We start from the raw sequence: 17,009 nt of genomic DNA, 5'->3' as shown, positions 1-17,009 counted from the left end.
ACGAACACCAACACACACACACACACACACACACGCACGCACGCACGCACGCGCGCGCACCCACGCACGCACGCACGTTCACACGCGCGCGTGCGCACAGCACTTTACCGAGACAGTGATGAATTGAGAAGCCGTGATTGTGTGGTTCTGTGGAGTAGAGTTGACCTTTTTACCTTTGCGCGCCTGTGGGAGCTCTAAACAAGTAAATAAACTCAAAAACACTCTGTAACAGCTGGACTAACTGCAGCAAAAAAAACCCCACAAAAAAATAATAATTCATACTTAAAGATATTGAGTGTCCAGTTCTAAACAAAGTTGCTAAATTCATTATTTGACTATTTTTAAATCGTCGATTTGTCTTAATGATGCATTCATAGAAGCATCTTTGCAAAAGTATTTAAGGGCATCATACCTTCAACTGGTTCAATGCTGAACTTAAAAACAAATAGAAAAAAAACAACAAAACAACAACAACAACCACAAGTTACAAATTTAGACACTTGGCTTTATACAATGTCAGGCAAATAAACAAATTGTTATTTTAAACCAACGACTAATTTTTGTTTTAAATAAAATTTAGAGTCGAATATTGATTACAATTTTGTTGAATGCAACAAAATATATTTCTCTTAATCATAAAATTTTGATTATGATCAAACACTGCAGACATTTTTGTCTTGCTGAGAGAAACGACAGACACATACAATGCCATTTAAGCTTGAAGACATACAGGCCATATTACAGTGTCTCTCAGGGTGTTTTTTCAGGTTTTTCTATGAATACGTAGACTAAATATTATGCTGGTAAACACAAGAAGGTAAAGTGGCCCAAATCCATGCTAACTCTAGCATTTTACTCTACGAGGAAGGTATTTTATGGCCATCTGCTTGCTCAGTTGGTGTGGATTTCAGTCACGCTGTTCGGGGCGGTTGTCCTGCATCCCCAACCCCCTACATACCCCAAAAAGAGCTTTGATCACACTGCCGTTCCCCGCGGTCAACATCCCAAGTCTGCATTGAAACGCAAAGAGGCCAAATCAAACGGAGCAGGGTTTAATCAGAGGTCACCGTTAAAATCAGGTAAAGTCCTACATACAGTATAAAGCAATTGTCCAATCCAAGCACTCGATAATTTTTTTTTTTTGTTTAATATCCACTTAAATATGCTTTAAAGTCTGAAAAACGTATTATATGTAAGAAATCATTGCACCTCATTTACACCCCAAAAAAAAAAAATAAATAAATACAATTACATACAACACAATTTCAATTTTGTTCTTAAAATGCACAAATTGTATAAAACTTATTTGTACCCTTGTGTAGTTTCAGACTGTTGATGCCTACATGAATCGCACGTATTCACAAACGTTAAAATACTCTATAAAAAAGAATCACTGAACATAGTATATATCAATATTTCATAAACAGAGATCATGTCGTATTAATTTGTTTCTCTCTCTAAAAGATTATTAAAAATGATTATAACATTTCTGAACATCTTACTCTAGCTAGTTTAAAACTATATTGGCCAATAAACGTACTCTCACTGTTTTTTGTTTGTTTGTTTTTTAGATATTTTTGGAATAGGGAAACATTGCCTTAGTAAACTAAGTACTGAGACATGTTAGACGACCTTAGCTGTTATCAGAAGTACATTCTTCAGCGACACCCCATCACTTGAGTTATGTCTGAAAAAAAATTTCGTGAGGTTATAGGTCATTAAATCCTGCATATATAAGTCTACAATACTTAATTATATCATAAAGTCTGAGCAATTAAGCATTTTAGACTAAATTTACACTATTAATATTAATGCCAAACAATAAGTATTTTGTTAAGTAACCTATATGCAAGTAAGACGCCTTTTATTTTTAAACAGTATAAACATAAGTTTGTGATAAGTTTGTCCTGTTAGTGATGAGTAGCTATATTTACTTCTTCTGTTAACTGACATAAGATGCTCGGTGTTTAATTTGACGATCGTCGTCATGTTGCCCAGTCATTATTCTTCAACAGCACATAAATGTCCACACAATTTCAGCTTGAACTTGATTGAATTATGTGAAGAAAAACAGAAGTCTAGTTGTTTCCTCGATGAATTCAGCCTAAGAGAATCTCCTGCAGTGAGGGGGCACCCACCCACCCACACATTTACACTCTTGAGAGATCCTTAAAATTAGACATCAAATTCAAGTTTCACCGCCTGTTGCTTCTCTTCACAACCGAAACATATGTGTTGCATAGCAGGGGGAAGAGTCTTGCATGGAGTGCTGACAAGAGGTGCTGAAGAAAGAGCTCAGAGGGGTCACGAACGTTTTGGAATCGTATATAGTTTTCCACGAACATTCAAGGAAACGAGTTTGCACAATTCTTTCCCCTCTCCCTCCCATGGCCTCTAATCTTCACCCCAAAGTTTACTAGCGCTTGACAGTTCGGTTTCATCCTCAAGTCCTCTGACGGACTGCCTCATTATTTACACAGGGGGATCGGTTTGCCCTGAGCCTTTCCTAAAACAGCTGAGACCTGCCAGCTCTCCTCCGGATTTGGTTCAGGAAAAGTTCAGGCCCAAATGAATTCTCGCGAGCTGTGGGTCAACATGTCAGGAGCTTCACAGCTTCTATCTCGCAGGGGTCAAACGTAGGTTTTTGCCATCAGGCCGCGCCCCGAGCAGGTCGTCCTGCTCACCCTCGCAGGCCACTCACCTCTGTTATCTTTCTCTGTTGCCCTCGTCGTGCCCTTTGAGTTCCTTTTTCTTGAAATCGTTTTGCAAATATCGAAGTTTTAGGCATTCAGTTTTTGTATAGTCTCGCCTTAAACCAAACGAATGTAAACCTGAACATGTTACAAAAACCTAAATAAATATAATTTTCCAAATCTCCAATGAAAATCCCAGTCCAATAATCCATTTTAAACCATTAATCTATTTCAGATATAATATTAGTATTTTGGTATGAATTATTATTTGTGAAAGATGAATCATTGATATAATTATTATCAAATAGTATTAGTGTTTTAAACCTATAAATGTTTAGACACAATGAAACTCGCACTTGAATTGATGAGTGAATTTCGACTGGTCAAACAGTGGTTAGTTTAGTAAAAGTAAAAAATATTGCACAATCGTCCATTTTATTAGACAAATATTTGTTTCCTCAACCGACAGAACGCGTATACATTATTACGCAAATCAAAAACAGACAACTAAAGGGATTGTTTTGTATAGTTTCATATCATTTGCCTAAAACAATATTCCTTTAAAATAAAAATAAAAAAATAAATATAAATATAATAAGTTAATTATATATAAATAATTTAATTACATTAACACATTCGGTTTTTATACGATATGTATAAAAATAAAACTAGTTCGTAAGTTTGTAAGTTACAAACAGTAAAACATATTTTCAAGCGAAATATCCCACGGCAATATTTATAAATGTAGTATAGAATAAAATGAAGTTGGTTGGTTTGAGAATGCATTTGAACGTAAAGTTAGTCTTGCGAAATTATATTAGGATAAAAACAGGTAAAATACAATATTATGATTATTATTATTATCGTCGTTGTTATTATTATTAATATGTATCTCGAGGTATTTAAAGTGAAAAAAAAAAAAAATCCGCGGTACTCTCCAATTAAGTGTAAAAAATTTCGCTGAACTCTTGATAACCCCTCAGAAGACCACAGTTACAAAACATCCTGCACAAAATCACACACACACACACACACACACACACACACACACACACACACACACACACACACACACACAGTGAGCAAACAAGTGACTAGTTATGTTAATTGACAGTCATTGTTTTAAAAACGGATATCACTTGTGTATACAAATATTTAAGCACCGAATTTGAAATGTTCAAAACAAAAGTTTGTGATTGAGCTTTTATCTGATTTGATCACTTTTTATCTATTTTACCTACTTCTGCATTGTCTCACATTCTTGAGAGAATTCTTGAGAGCAAAAGGTTATCTGCCATTTCTTCATTCTTTCTGAAAGACAAAAAACCTGACTAATGAAGAAATACGTGTATATCTTATATATATATATATATATATATATATATATATATATATATATATATATATATATATATATATATATATATATAACTGTTTTCCTGGTTTCCACTCATTTTTGTATGTCTTGTTTATCAATAGCTTCAACCAACTTTTCTTAATTTTATGCAAAATGTACTGCTTGCATAATCCCAATTCTTACAAATATTATGAATGGATGTAACATCACCTTCCATTTAATATGGCTATATTTGCATACCATGCTAAGGCTTCTTTCAAGGGCCACACATGATTTTTTCTTATGCAGTTTTAATTACAACCTCTAAATCCCAATCAGATCCTGAAAGCAGAGAAACTGGTGATGGTTAGAAACTGCAGGATTTCCCTTTCAGCTAGTTTTCTATGAATAACCCCTATTAAAGGCACTTCAGTAATCATCTTGTTATCCAATCAGTCTATGGACCAATGTACTTGATAACTGCTAGTCAAATATAATCTCTTCATTCATCCCTGCTATAAAGTTTATGTTGTTCTGATATCTGATCCAGATTCTTACTGCTAATGTACATACTAAGAAAATACATTAATTAGACCATATTAACATCTTTTCAAAATTATACTTAAAAAAAAAAACTAACCAACAATCAAACAAACTAAACTAAGGAAACTAAATTTAATTGAAGATTATCCACACCATTAAGCACAGCTCTCTCTTACTCTTAGTTCCCACTATGATGTGAAAGTTTCAAGAACATTTTCTATTTGAACAGCGCAACAATCATAACTTATGTAACAGAAATAATAGTCAAAATGGTAACAAATTCTGAAATGTACACTCACTGTACATGAGACACAACTAGTTATATCATCTATGCTAATCATCAATTCAAAATGTATAATAGTACCCAAGTATGAAAACCACCCTGTACAATTCACTGTAATTAAACAGAAAATAAAAAAATGAAAGAAAGAAATGCTCTGAAGGCCACATTGCTTACATCTTTAGACCAGCTTTAGTTATTTTCACTAAATACTTTTGAATACCTTTATTCTATGTTAAATGTTATAAGAATAACCACACCCCTCTACTAAAATATGAGGTACACTAAATGGGTTCAATATAAAAAAGAAAACATGTTTTATGTTTATATAACATAAAAAAATAGGAAACATCTTAACCTTTAGAGTCTACAGGTGAAGGTTAACAAAATGTTTGGATCTTTTTTTATGTATTGTCAAGTCAAGTCATGTCAAGTTTATTTCTATAGCACTTTTCAAAACAGACATTATTTCAAAGCAGCTTTACAGTATTAACAGTATGACCATTTATCCCTGATGAGCAGCCATGGTGACTGTGGCAAGGAAAAACTCCCTTAGATGTTATGAGGAAGAAAGGGAAAGTCTTGGGAAGAACCAGGCTCAAAAGGGGAACCCATCCTTATTTGGGTGACATCAAGAGTGTATTTATAGTCTTTAAACAATACAGAACACTGGAGAGTGAGAACTAACATGAGCACTGGAATGTAAGATTATGAGTAATGTCCTTTCTACAGTCTTATACAGTCATTTGAGGTTATGGAACCCGGAGCTACTGAGCAACTCATAAAATAGCTCAACATTTGCAATCATCATAAATTCAACACCAGCTTCTTCATGCCAGAGCCTTTAAACACTCACAGAGGTCCAATGTCCAAACTTCACATGAATTGGGATCCAAATGGTGCTGGTACGTCTCTAGATGGTTCGGGATTGATATCGATAAAAAATACATAACATTTTGAATAGACTAGAAAGACTCTCCACATTGCTGTCCGTAACAAATAACAAAAATGTTTTTTCAGGTTCCTGTTTTAATTTACAATTTGTAACACTATTATGTAAATCTGCAAAATAGGCAGAAATTATAAGCTTATATATCCTACAGTAGTGTGAAATTATTCAAAATGTACAAACTTTGTGACCTTTAATTCATAATGTATTTTACAAATGTGCTTATGGCATTAAACTGGCCTGAATTTACTCTCTGCTATGAATTTGCGTATAGATTGTGGATATAGAGAGCATTTTGTTTACTTTACAGCTACAACTTACAAAGTACTTCTTTTGAAAGTTGTACTGCTTCACTGAAAAGAATTTCAGTGAATAGAAATACTGTATTTAAAGCAGTGTAATGCTTTCAAATAATATGTTATAAAAGTTACAAAAAGTAAATTTTCAGATGAGATTGCAGAATTAGTGACAGTAATATCTCCCTGGCAAAACAATTTATGAGGTGCCAAAGCTTGAAAAAAAAGTGTTGAGGGATGACTGCTGTTTTCACTCAGTACTCAAGAATGTTGTATGTTGTGTCCGAATATTTTGTACATACTTTTAGTGACATGGTGCTTTTGTATGCATGCCTGCTACTCTCTTTCAGCTAGTTTTAAAATCTACACTGATCAACAGATTATGGCACTGCCTTATGCAGAAGCACTGTTTTTATAACACATGGTTTAACAAATCAGGTAAAAGGGAGTTAAAGCATACTCACCTTTAACTGCTTAACATCACACAGCAGCTAGCCACTTATTTAGCCTTGAAAAGTAAGTGAAGTAAATGAGAATTAACAAATGTTGTATCTAGACAAACACAGCTTGCCGACCATAAACAAATACTAGGTGTAACCTAGGTGTCATGAGCCACAACATGGCAGCTCTAATAGACTACTGAATAAGTTAATGAAAATAGCACCTTTCAGTCTATGAAAGTTGTGAATATATAGAACCAATAAAAAATGGATAAAAACTTTTAATAATATATTACTAAGTTACTGGACCAAAAGCCATGTACTTATGAAAAAGCATAAAACAAATAATGCACTATATAATCTTTAAATCTTGGGACTGGTTAAGATCAAACTACACCAAATAATCAAGTTTTTTCTTTTCAGAAAGGCAAAAAGAGTAAAAGTTATACATACAATTCTAATATTTGCAACCCCTAAAAAACTTTAGTTTACTTTTAACTTTACATTTAATCTTCATTGTAGCTTTAATAGAGGTGTCTGTGTCAAAGTACATGATAGTGCATGATAGTTATGGGTGTAAATTAACAATATGCAAGTATTATGTGTAATTCTTCTTACACTTATAAAGAACATATTCATTTTTATCACCACATTATCTGTGTAAAGCTACTTTGAGAGAATGCTAATTGTTAAAAGCTATGCAAATAAAAATAAATTGAATTGAATAATTTTATTACAGTATATGATGATACATTGATGAGGAGATTTTTCATTTGGAGGTGCAGTTGGAAATTTGTTGTGGAACAGCATTTATGACATTTTACTGTCATTTCTGCAACACTGACTAGTATTTTTAAAAAGTTCACTTCTTTGAGCAGATTTTAAAAAAATGTATGTATTGGAGAGTGGTGGGAAGATTTTACCTCAAAACAGGCTTATATAGTTCTACAAACCTATTGCCCATACATAGAAATGTATGCAGTGTTAGTCTGTTGTAATTAGAAAGTAGTTTTTCTTTCTGTGCAATAGCATGTTTAAATTTTTTGCCATTGTCAGTCATAGCAGTGGCCACATTCTTAAACTTACCTGCAACTTCCTGCAACCATTCATGAGCACATCAAAGTATATATTCACAGTACAGTATATATAAGATTGGTAATAAGATTGGTAATGTCAATTACCGACGAAAGAATTCAGTTAAAATGCAAATTATTCTCTGCAGCAAACAAAACAGACCCTTAAATTGTACAATATTTAGTTTGAGAATGTTTGGCAGTGCCATTTGAGATGCCCTACATGCCAGACCCCTATCCACACACACACACACACACACACACACACACACACACACACACACACACACACACACACACAAATAAAATATATCTGTGCAAGCAGTCACAGTATACTTTTTTAAAGAGGGGGTTGGAAGCAGTTGATGAAGAATGTGAAGCTTTGTTTATAGAACTTGGAATCTACACCACTGCTAAAGAATGATGGCCTAATTATGAAATCTGACTACTTACAAACAAACCAAAAAAGGTAACAAGGCAGTGATCAAAAGATCATGTGCAACACATTTATAGGCAGTGTCATTTATGCTGGTACATTTGATTTTACCCAGATTTCAATGTCATCAATTAATGTTTTTACCAAGAGAATGAAAGCGTGTGTATTTCACCATAGAATGGTTCTCAAATGTTTCCTGCTGTGAGAAAAAGGCATGTGTACCAATTGGAGATGAACCAGACCTGCCACTCAACTCCAGCTGTACAGAGGGATTTGATAAAGGGATAGAGAGAGAGAGAGAGAGAGAGAGAGAGAGAGAGAGAGAGAGAGAGAGAGGTGGGGGGCGGTGTTCAAAAGTGTGTTTTTCAAAACTAAAAACGGTGTTTCAAAAATGGTTGTATTAATGATACCAATTGCTTTGTCTGATTATGTGGGGGAAAAAGGCTTTGTTTTAAATTTTTTCACTTTCAATAGTGCGCTCAAATGTTTTGTGATTTTTTTAAATAATATTTAATACATTTTATTTTAATTTATACTGCTGTTCAAGTCTTGGAATGGTCTGAATTAGAGGCATTCTAAAACCATCTGGAATAGGTCTTGCTCTAGAGTATAGCAGCTTGGTAAAAGCATAATTTGTCTAAAAAGGCAAAGGAGCTTGTAACACTTCAGTGCTGGAAGATGACACTTATTTCATTTGATTCAATCTTTATGCACACTCTGTATTTCTCCAGCAATTAAAACAAGCACTGTTTTGCATATTTAACCAAGTTCTTGTAAACTATTGTCGAGATTGTTAATATTCAGTGGGGGTAGGTGTTATGTTCAAGCATTTCAGCCTGATCTCACCCTGACTTCCTGAAATATGTCATTATTTGCCACATAACCTAAGTCACAGCTAAGAATGCACTTCATGGTTACTTAGATTGAGGAAATTTAGATGCTGTTATTATGGTATATTAAAACAAAGTTTTATTGTTACTTGAAAATAATAGTAACAGGACAGGAATATTTATATTCTCTGGTATTATCTAATGTCTTCAAAATGCTCCTGTGATGATTAAATAATTAAAACTTTTGGTTTGCTGTAGTTGTTCAGGCTTAGGGGTTTAGGACATGACACAGTACACAGGCCTGCTGTTTGTATGTCAGTGTACGAGCCTCAGGCCAGAGGGACTGTCCTTTGCTTGCCCCTCTGGACCAATTCATTGTCAGACAGGGAGCATTGGAGACCCCCTCAATTTCTAAACCAATGAATGTGACATAGCTTGTCCAGTGCTGGGCACAGAGCAAATAATGTATATGTGCCAGAATATGGTGTGTGTGTGTGTGTGTGTGTGTGTGTGTGTGTGTGTGTGTGTGTGTGTGTGTGTGTGTGTGTAACCCATTCTGATTGCAAGAGGTATGACAAGCCATATTTAGTGTTTCATATATCCGTTTACGAAGGCAGAAATCAAGCTTTTCATGGCTTTTTCATATTTCTGACATTATTTTTCACTATAAGCTTATTAAGAAATATTCACACATCCGAAAACATTGTGGCAAATGGAAAGTTTGAAGCTTAGAATGTGTTGGAGTAAACCTGGAGTAAAATATCCTGTAACATTTGGTAATCACAAGAAGAGTAATGTTGTAGACTAACTTCCTTATAAAGAAAGACTGCATTTCTCTTTTGCCCCTGAGAACAGTTTTTGTCTTGTTCAAGGGTTATATTACACATATATAAAAGCACACACAGAAACTGGATAGAAGAGCCCCATTCCAGGGCACCATACACATGCAATGCTTTGTTACAATAAGTAAACATGTTCCTTAAAGACTTCCGAACAAGGGTGGAGAGCTTTACAGTTTGTCTGGAACATGACAAGAATTATTTTTCATTTATTCATCTTCAGTAACTGCTTGATCCTGCTCAGGGGCAAGGGGAATTTGGAGCCCATCCTGGGAACACTAAACCTTAGGCGGCAGTACACCATGGGGAATGCGGAGGTGTCTTATTGTCCTGTCTTATTATCTTCTTTGACAGATAAAACAGTTTATAGATGCAACAATGTAAACGATGACAGGAAGTACAATGTATTTTTTTCTACTTGGTTAAAATTATTAGCTTTGACAAAATTACTTGCTATGCTCATCCAAAATCTTCCAATAAGAGGGTGTCATTTGATAAAAAAAAAAACATGCTACAGTTACAAAAAAGTAGTGGCAATAGCAAAGCATAAACATATACTGTCAGCAGACAGAATACCGCTAAAATGTCTGATCACAGTTATTCCAATGACAGAACAAAAATGGACGCTGGGAAAGAGAGTATTAAATATAGCTTCCACTTATATATCTAGCAAATTATGCCCTTCAAAAGCTAAAAACTTGTTTTGGACTTACAGCAGAATATATCGACTATCTTACACTGATTAATGCATGTAATCCAACACATTACTTATTGGGTTCTCCTTATAAAGGGTGAAAAGTAATATTTATGAATGACCATTCAAAGCACACACTGTAAAACCAGCTTAATATCAGATTCTTTATTAAACATAAAAGGAGCTATATTATTGTACCATTGATGTATTCTTATATATATATATATATATATATATATATATATATATATATATATATATATATATATATATATATATATAAAATCGTTCTATTTAAAATAACAACAATTTCCTTACAAACAATATTTGAAGGCCAGACCTCCTGAATGGTAGTTGCAATTTTATGCAAGTCATATAAATGTCTTAGATGGTTTAGTCATGGGAGCGTTTTACCTCCACAAGCGCTAAGAAGCAACAGTCTATGCAGTACTGGAGGTTATTTTGCCATTTCAGCTATGTTGTGAATAAAACAGCACATCAATGTGCACTCAGCTAACACCTGCATCCTTCCATCCCACCTTTCAATAACTTCTGTCTTACTCTCTGGGCCACCAGGTCTCGAAGATAAGCCTGTGATCTTCTGATGTGATCTGACAGAATTGTCAGACACCAGGTGGCATCCCCACCCTCATCCTTGTTCCAAATTTGGGGATGATACATAGAGAATCTCTCCATCTCTGTCTCTTACAGTTTTTTTTTCTCTCATCTCTTGTTCTTCCTTCACTGCAAGAGAGTGTTGCAGAGTGTCTTAATTTCCCTGTGCGCTTTTGCTCACTGTTCGCAGCATGACAGTGAAAAATGTTTCGTCAGCTTGGATCTCTTTGCTGGGCAACACAAGGCCAAACGACACAACATCTGGCGGCAAAGCACTGTCTCCAGGGTTTCTTGGCGTGTGCTCCTGGCTGCTGTCTCTGCTCTGCCTCTCGTTTTATCTCTGCCCCTCCCCCTCCCTTTTCTCCCTTCTTGACTTGTTCGCTCCACTCATTCCCCCCAGAGGTGCTGGGAAGCAACAGCAGGTCCAGGTGGGCCCTTTTTTGGCTGTCCGACTCTTCGGTAATGTTGCCTTGGCAACCTAAATAGGATGTCACAGGCCTAAACTATGTCCTATACTTTACTGTGTGGCCTGTGCATTATATACACGTATATATACATACAGGATATGTATGTGTGTGTGTGTGTGTGTGTGTGTGTGTGTGTGTGTGTGTCTGTGTGTGTGTGAGGGGGGCATTCAAACATAGACAAGCACTCAAATAATTAGATTATAATGCATAAATTGTGTAGCTCCTATATCTCATGAAAAATAGCCATGGTAGGGATAGTGCCCATTTGCTCTCTTAAGGGTTCACATGTCTTGATTATTCAGAACACCTATTATAATTCATTAAACAATACCTAATAACCACTTTTCTTCAATGTACATTAGTGTATGACATATTTTGGCTCCATGCCTGGTTCGGGTGCAGTGGGTTTATCAGTATAACCCACTGCATTTGATTCTCCATTTCATTACATGCTGAATCTGTACGTCATTTTCCAATTTCATTACATGCAAAATGTGTGAAGAGCTGTGAGGATTTGTGCCTGCGCCAGTGCTGAAATCTTTTTCATACAAAATGTACAGTACAATAGACTGTGTTTCTGTAACACTTTTCCTGTTTAACCCAAATAACCCCTATGTGATTCTAAAGCAAGCTCATAATTTAAGGAGAAACACAGGAAAGGGTGGGACAAGGATCACCATGTTCAGTCTGTTAAATTTGCAAGAGAAACAAAATGCAGCTGTGCATGCTTTATGATCAGAAAACCTTTACTGTATACTTAAGGGTGATCCAATATTAATTTTAATTCTGCTATATAATAAATACAGAAATGGGTTCTTATTTGTACATAAACGTTTAGCATTTTATGGGGCAGTGCTGGAAGAATGTGATTGTTCCATTGAGACACTATACTCAAACAAGGGCATGGCAGCACAGTCAGCGTATCCGGATGCAGAGTATTGTAAAAAACACATATACTGTATGTACACATGTACTTACCACCTAAACTCACATGCACACAAGCATACAGAGGAGTAAGCAAAGTAACACACACATGTGCGCGCACACACACACACACACACACACACACACACACACACACACACACACACCACCACCACCACACACAAAGTACAGTAGCTAAAAAGCAGCTGAGACAGCACAAAGAGTCAAGAGGGGCAAGATAGGACATTTTAAACACAATAGACTCCATGCTGGGTGCAGTTGTCTTTTATCAAATACACTCTTTGGGTTTACTTCCTGGCCTAGTGTTAGGCCAACATTTTAAAAGACATTGCATTGTCTGAAAAATGAACTCTTTAATTTAAAAAAACATAGTATGGGTTTCAGTGCTACATGAGTTTCCCATGAAACAAAACATGCGACAGTGAGGTATGTACGCTATATTTTATTTTCTTAATAGCTCTTTATTCGAATGAACATATTATAAATAGGGCTGTCAATCGTTTTAAAATATTTAATAACGATTAATCGCACGATGGTCATGAGTTACCTTGTGATTAATCGCATCTTAATCGCACATCATTATCTGTCCTAAATTTACCTAAAACTAATACTTTTCAAGTTTTTAATACTCTGATCAACATTGGCATGGACAAATATGGCTGCTTTATGTAAATGCTTGGTTATTATCAGTGCAAACATACTCAACATAGAGCATGAAGACAAAATATTCTTGTTAATGTTTTAAATAATTATGGTGTTTTAAACTAAATTAAGGTCCCTGGTGGTCTAGTGGTTAGGATGCGGCGCTTTCACCGCTGCGGCCCGGGTTCGATCCCCGGTCAGGGAACCAACCCCAGCCACTCTTAGTGCCGGTCCCAAGCCCGGATAAATGGGGAGGGTTGCATTAGGAAGGGCATCCAGCATAAGAACGTGCCAAATCAAACATGCGGATGGTCCGCTGTGGTGACCCCTGATGGGAGAAGCCGAAAGAAAGTATGGTGTTTTAAATTACATAAATCATCAGGACACCAACCTGACCTTTTGTTTTGTTTCCACACGGATGGTTTTAATGGCGGATGTGTGCATCATGGCAGACTTTGGTGCTTGATTTGAGACCTGGTGCATCAGTTAAACAAATGTTTAGAGATTTAAAAACTTTTTTTTAATACATTTTTGTATATCTGAGTAAAGAAAGGGCATCGTGAATAAATGTGTGTTGCGTTGAATGTTTTAATTTAGCCTCTTTTATATTTCTTTATTTATATTTGTACTAAAAATGGTCAAACAAAAATGCGTGCTGCGTTAATCGTGCATTAAAAAAGTTAGTGCCGTTAAAATGAATTTGAGTTAACGTGTTATTAACACACCCCAAATTATAATACATAACAACTTGTTTATGCTAAACAAGACAGCTTTGCAACTCTGATTAAAGTATAGAAAGAATACAGTGGAAACTCCACTTAAATCATTCACAGTGATGAAAGTGAAGCAACATCATAGGCTTTATTCAAGAAGGAAATTCACTGTGGAAAAGGTATATATTTTTTGCTAACAAATGAACGTACAGGAAGTCTGTGGCAAACTAGCACATTGCAAAAATAAAATTCAATTACAGCACTACAAACAAAAAGTAATTGTGTTAAGCAAACAATTTGCCACTCATAATAACATAAGCCGAGGTTAAACATTTTGTATTAAAGTTGTTTTTAAGGTGTTAAATTGTCTTTGAAATTAGAGTGGAAACAGATTAGGCTATAAAGAAGCCTACAAAATGGTAATAGAATAAACATACATTGCAATGCCAGGCTACAGCGGAAAGGCTACATTTCATGGTGGATAAAAGAAGGTGAACAGCACAATCCCAGTGAAAACTAAACGTAAATATTATGAAGATGTATAGCCTAACTGTAAAAGCAATGCTTCAAACATGGTAGCATCTAATTAAACATAATAAATCAAATTGGTTTGTGACTAAAGACTGGAAAAGATAACCAGCTAAATGTGTAGCATTAATGTTCTAAGTGCATTATTATTATTAAGGATTAAACATTTTAACATGTAGCAAGGGTGAGCATACCTACAGAAGATTTTTAGGCATTTGCATGTCAACTGCCCACTTCTTTACTGACAATAAGAGTATATATTATAGAATACCATTATAGTATGTATAGGCTTTTTTTTTTTTTTTTACTGATTATACATTTTATATCCATTAACTGACTTATCATCTGATAGTCATTAGAAATCTTTTTATTTTGTGTTAAAGTGTATTTAATGTAATGGGAATGTACATATGTACACGATATTTGTTTCTAGACATAAATAAAATTATTGAAGACAGACCGATTTTTAAAGATGTGTTAACACTGTTAGCTAGCACTAAGAAAAATGCCACAATTAAAAGTTTCTTATGTTGATTTTACTTGATTAAAAGTCTTCGATTTAGCATAACTGTAATAACAGTGAAATTTGGTGCACTCATTTTGCCCCTTCTTCGGAAATGTGCCAATAATATTTATTATTACTTAATACTTAATAATTATTTTATTTTTTATTGTCCATAAATAGTAATTGACTTCATATAATAATTCACAAGCTTTTGCTAAAATCCAATAAATTAATTCTTGCACAAAAGCAAATAATATTTTGTTGCCTCACCATAATAAAATGTATTCTAGCACAACCAGAGACACAGCAAAATCCCCTCCCCCTTTTGGGTGTAAAGAAATGCATACTGAAACACTGACTATGAGACTGGTGGGAGAATATGCCTGTGTGTGTTGATGTGTGTGCGTACACGTGTGAAAGAACGAGACAGCGGAACTCAATCAGGGCTGGGTCATGCAGGTTCAGGGTGGCAATACAGCAGCGGTGCAGTGCTGAAAAATCTGAGGTGACAGTTCATTTTCGCTGCTGACAGTATTTGTCGCTCTCACTCGCCTGTTCCCTCTTTGCTCACCCTGCCAACAGTAACTGCACCAGCAACCATTACTGTGACAGCAGAGTGGAGGCGGAACCTTATCTCATGACAGCACTCTTCAGGGACCAATTGCTTGAGCCACACTTATATGTCAGACAAAATTTAGGATTTGGAGTGATGGCAAAAAATATTTAATTGTTTGTAAAAGGTAAAGTTGACATGACTCTGCTAAGGTCTTATATTTTATATATATAGGACACATATTTTGCTTTAAATTATAAAAAGTACATATTCACACAGTTCTAGAATTACTAGTACCCTTGGGAAATATGGGTGAAATATTTTTGCAGTTAACTGGCTCAGTCTCAAAATAAAACATAAGATAAATGTAACTTATTGCAGTAAATTTATTCTAAGAAAGTTAATAATGTATTAGGTAGCAACTCTTAGAAAACACATCATGGTGCATAAAATCATGCAACTGCAGGCCAATAAATTCACACCAAACAAAATGTGGCTTAATGATTTGACTTTGGTATAGTTGTTGGTGCCAGACAAGGTAGTTTGAGAATTTTAATAACTGCTGACCACCTGGGATTTCCTTTACAACTGAAAAAAAACATAAGTGGTTTTAGATTTGCTCAAGCCAATTGAAATGTATCTAAGCACTGACAATACACCAAACCATCAACAGCACATAATCTCACCAGCCCAGAACTGAAATCTGAGGCTAAAGTGGGCACATGCACTTCAAAACAGAAAATATATGACTAAAAAACAATTTGCAGTTTGATCTCAATTTCTTTTTTAACATGCAAAATAAAGGACCAGAATTTGCAGTCAACAGCATGAATCCATGGACCCTACCTGCCTTGTGTCAACAATTCAGGCTGGTACTGGTGGTGCAATGGGGTTTGGATTTTTTTTTACTAGTCCTCTTAACACCAATCAAGCATAATTAAAATGCCACAGATTACTGCTGCTGACCATACACTTCCTTTTATGACCACATGTTAACCATCTTATAAGAGATATATGTAAATTTGATGCATAATATTAAAACATTTAAATCAGAATTAGAATCAGGAAATGCTCACATTCACATGCACACAAGCATACAGAATAGTAAACAAAGGGAAGTTCCCCCCACCGGGTGAAATTCATTCAAGAAAAGAGTTGAGGTTGTTCAGAGAAAAGTTGGTATCTAGTTTTTATATGGAAGTTTGTATAAAGTGTATGTGTATAAAGGCATATTTATGTTCTTCTAGACTAGATGATGAATAGTTCTGTGAGTTAAGCTTTAGCAGAACATTTGTGATAAAAGCCCATTTGGGCTGCATTCTTATGGATAATAAAAACAAGATGGCACAGAACGGAGATTCTCTAATACATTCTCTATTTCTATTTCACTCTCATCGGTTGCAGGGCCAGTCCACTGAAGTGACACTACAGTAAACAAGAGTGGACTGACATCAGCATGGCAACGAATGGCCCTTAATTTGCATGCTAATTGTACAATGTGAGGGGGATGATTTTTTTCGGCTGGATCAATGCTAAGAACCTCAAGATTGCAACCAACTATATGAAACATACTCCCATAGAAACCTGCCTGCCAAATTGGTTGATTATTTGGACGTGTATCAAAATATAATA

The 17,009-nt window shown here is 35.2% G+C and overlaps 1 non-coding gene across 1 annotated transcript; it reads left to right on the top strand.

Annotated features, from left to right (window-relative positions):
• The first annotated feature begins 13,211 nt into the window (after positions 1 to 13,211).
• Positions 13,212 to 13,283, top strand: trnae-uuc. Its single transcript has one exon. It is a non-coding gene; the product is annotated as a tRNA-Glu (tRNA).
• The last annotated feature ends 3,726 nt before the right edge of the window (positions 13,284 to 17,009 follow it).

This window comes from Silurus meridionalis, chromosome 14 (genome assembly GCF_014805685.1).
Source record: "Silurus meridionalis isolate SWU-2019-XX chromosome 14, ASM1480568v1, whole genome shotgun sequence".
NCBI lineage: Eukaryota > Metazoa > Chordata > Actinopteri > Siluriformes > Siluridae > Silurus > Silurus meridionalis.
This window is presented reverse-complemented; position numbering and strand designations above follow the sequence as displayed.